A 4033-nucleotide genomic window follows, 5' to 3' on the forward strand; every position below is an offset into this window, starting at 1 on the left:
GCTAAGAGGTGGCGGGTTGGCTTCCACTATAAAAGGGAGGTCCCCCACTTCATTTTATCATCCTAAACGAACGGTTCGAGCGAGTCAGAGAGTACACTTCCCCAAAATTTTGGCTGATTCGCTCATACTCTTTCCTCCTAGTTTCAATTTTTAGAAAGCGTTCAAAGTTAGTAGGGCTAGTTAAATTTTTTTAATCGAGTTTAAATTGTTTATGCATGATTAGGCTAGTTTAAATTATTAGGAGTAATTTTCTATGCATAATTGGGCTTTGGGGGTAAGTTTTTAGGAATAATTAGACTTAGTTTAAATTATTAGAAGTAAGTTTTTATGCCTAATTATGTTAAATTTTTGGAATCCAATTTAAATTATTTATGAGTGATTAGGCATAGTTAGTTTAAATCATTATGAGTAAGTTTTTATGCATAATAAGATTTAGTTAGTTTTTGCGTTATGAAACGTTATGTTGAAAGTATGAAAATGTTACGTTATGTCTTGTGAATTGCATGTATAGAATGATATGAATGACATGAAAAACGATAAATAAGATGAAATATGACTCCGGTATAAGCATGAACGATATGATAACTGATATGAGAAATGGTATGATATGAATAAAATGATAGCACGGGTTATATATAATAATGTTGAAAATGGAAAAATATTAGGGATACCCGTATTCTTTCACGATGGTACGAGCACGTACACCACTAGCCAGGAGAACTACCATTACATTTTACATAATACTGTCGTAACGACTACTACTTCTAACGGGTATCCGGCATAGAGAGCTACCAGAGCATGCTCACCCAACAAGGAAAAGGGTCAAGGGTGTGCGAACCGACTGGTGGGTCCATACTCGCACGTATGGGCCATGTGTAGAGTATATGGCACACATCCAAGCTACCCGTTAGAATAGTACTGTAGGAAAATAAACAGTTATGATAGATGCCGTCATTGCATTCGCAAGTTCTTACATCAGAACCCCGATAGGGGGTCGCTTAGTGAGTATTCTTAAAATGCTCAAGCCTTGTGCTACTGCATTTTTCACATAAAAGCAAGACGCCCCTTGAATTTAAATATGTTTCTATCTTCTGCACATTCCATTGTCTTTACTTTGTGATGCCACCGTCAACCGTACATGGGTGCCTTGACTTTACTTGTAAAATGATTTAGCACACGGCCTGAGTATTTCGAAGATTACTTAGTAAGTGTCCCATCTATAGGGGTCGTGAAGAAATGCAAACACATGGAACAATGCTCTAGGGACCTATCACTATCTCATCCTAGGGGTGGCCTCCAGTTCGGACTAACTTGGATGAATAATACTTCCTTACACACGACCCACACTTGCAATTGTTAATCTCCAGGCGGCTCGCACCCCCTGAACCCATAATCGTCTAGTTAGCTGTTCGTAGCAACGTCTAAAGGTCAGTAAGCCCCTGAGTGTCATACTCGACATCATCACCGTCATTATCATAACATGCGGGTCCTTACTCATCATCATAAAAGGGGAAGAATCCCAATGCTTATGTACATAAAGAAATGCATGAGTCCCTCTATTTCTCGTCCTTAAAACGTCTTCTTAACACAACCCTAGTTTCATCTCTATATTACTATTAGTAATACATGCGCATTAAGGACTCATCTTCAACATCGTTACACATATTTTCTAGGGTTGTGTCCTAGGCCGAATCCTCAACATGGTGCAAAATGGCATTCATAACATACATCTTACTTAACATAGAAAACATCATCATATTATGGTAACAATATCATGCATCATAATCAACATATATCGTCATCATAATGCCATCAAATACGTCATAATCATCATAGCATGTCATCAAACATCATGGAATATCTCATGCACGTCATCATACATCATATCTCATACAACATACGTCATACAGCAAACAAGTCTCTAGCCTATCTTATAGTAAGGCCACTTACTTTGTTGGCCATAGCCGGCGTTCTCCCTAAATTATTATCGTTGGCTCTCGTTTCTCGAAAGCTGCTCCAAGTATTACTGGGAATCATTTCCTATTCGATCATTCGTCACCTTTCGTTAGTATTTTACAATTAATAATAATTCTAATTCACATTTGTGAAATATCACATTAAAGCGACATCCATTAGCTTACTTGAGGTCGAAAACTGGTTTGGGAGGGTCAAAATGGTAGAAATTAGTTTGAAATTTGAGTACTTGAGCCGAATAAGCCTAAAGGGTTGCAGATAGCCAAGCCGAGCCGTCTAAGCTGACCAAGTTGAAGGAGTCATTTGCTGCAAGCGTGCTACATGGCACAATACGAGGGCAACAGGTGTGCAGGTGACTTCGATCAAGGCGTAGGTCGAGGCATCAGTCACGAGTTGTAGGCTGGACTGCGATCATGGGTTACAGGTTGGCTGCAATTTGGGCCTCGGCTTCTCGAATTGCTACAAGCGCGGACTGCTACAGATGGACTGGGCCGAGGCTTGGATTAGGCTTCAGTTTAATGGGTTGTAGGCATAGCGAGTTACAGGTCGTGGATTGCAGACGTGAGCCACTGCGGGTGCGGGCTGCGTCGTCTAGGCTGGTTGCTGGCAAGGCGGGTCATGGGTGGAATCTAACTCGGATGCGGATTTGTTGGATCCTTTCTTCTTCACCTGACTCGCAACAAGATTTTGCAGCGACCTTTTCTCTACTCTGTTCGTCGTTTCCGATGTCGATTTCTGTTTTTTTTTCTTCCTCTACTTCTCTATCCGCCTCTTTTCTTCCTTTTCCCGAGGTCTTGTGAATTGAAAACGCCTACAATCATAGAACTATGAGCGTTTTATCATATCTAACTATTAAATTACGAACGACGACGCACACGAGAAGGATATGAAACGTACCTTAGATCGATGTACAGTCGTCGAGGATCCTTCTTGTGTCGTGAATCAAACGTTTCAACGTCGAGTTTGGTTGTTTCGGTCACGAGATATCGTTGTCGAGTCTCGCCGGAAAACCTCACCAAACTCCACTCTCTCCTTCTTATCCTTTGTGCTTTCTCTTTTGCAGGTGTTTTGTGAGCGTGCTAAGGTCGGGGTGATGTTTGGCGATTAATGGTGGCGGCGGGGTCGTGTTTCAGCATGGGTCCCAAAAACTCTGACGCCAAGGAATCTTACAACATCATATTACAAAAAGGTTGACTGAAGAACTATTTTGAAATAAGGTAAAAATGGAACGGTTGATAGTTTACCAACACTACTAAAATCTATCTTTGAAGTTAACAAGTACTTGGTATCATTTAACTTAATCACAACCACAAGATGCATTAAGTAAAATAAATAATGATATATACTTCTAAACCATAGCATCCCAATAAACTTAAACTAGGATGGTGACACTTTCGTGTCACTCTGAGAATGTATAAATAATGATTTTTTTTTCTAGGACATAAGGGCAATAATTGGACCATTTTAAAAAATCAAAAGATCAACTTTAACTTGGTTGGAAACGTCGCTATCTATTAAAAGTATATAATCCACAAAATCATATAAATAAAACGAAATGTTTTTTAATTTTTACTTATAAATTCGATGTGAAAACCCCATTGGAAGTAAGTTAGAGAATCAATGGATGCAACTCATCAACAATTTGATATCATGCAACTGTTGTCTATGATGAGAATGAAAATACCATTTTGGATTTGTCTACGATGTTAAGACGAATTGAGGTATATTATTATAATTGATCTAGCTGGTAGAAGAAAAACTAATGTCAGATTTCATAAGGGTAATTTTGGTCATGAGTTCTGCACAAGTTTGTATGACCTTATTATTGTTGGATGTGACCTCGATCGGAATATGTCGAAACAAGTAAAAGAAGCAAAGGAACACCTTGAGTGGAGAGATCTTTTGAAGCAAAGAAAGCTTAAGCACTCCGCTTTTCAATTCTCTTTGTTCTTGTTGTACTGAAAAGAACATACATCTAATGACTTTTTAGAGTGAAGAAATCACTAACTAGCTCCCTAAACTAGTGCATGTTATCTTATTCAAATGTTTGTGTCATACA

The 4033-nt window shown here is 38.9% G+C and overlaps 1 long non-coding RNA gene across 3 annotated transcripts; it reads right to left on the reverse strand.

The window, feature by feature from the left end:
• Positions 1–629: 629 nt before the first annotated feature.
• On the reverse strand, positions 630–3048 carry LOC111796767. 3 transcript variants are annotated; one of them, XR_002815419.1, is made up of 4 exons: positions 2872–3048; positions 2142–2785; positions 1951–2040; positions 630–1181 (listed from the first exon to the last, which is right to left on the reverse strand). It is a non-coding gene; the product is annotated as an uncharacterized LOC111796767 (long non-coding RNA). The 3 variants fall into 3 exon arrangements; XR_002815417.1 differs by having other exon boundaries at positions 630–1405; XR_002815418.1 differs by lacking the exon at positions 630–1181 and having other exon boundaries at positions 1845–2040.
• Positions 3049–4033: the final 985 nt, after the last annotated feature.

This window comes from Cucurbita pepo, chromosome LG06, assembly GCF_002806865.2.
Source record: "Cucurbita pepo subsp. pepo cultivar mu-cu-16 chromosome LG06, ASM280686v2, whole genome shotgun sequence".
Taxonomy (NCBI): Eukaryota; Viridiplantae; Streptophyta; class Magnoliopsida; order Cucurbitales; family Cucurbitaceae; genus Cucurbita; species Cucurbita pepo.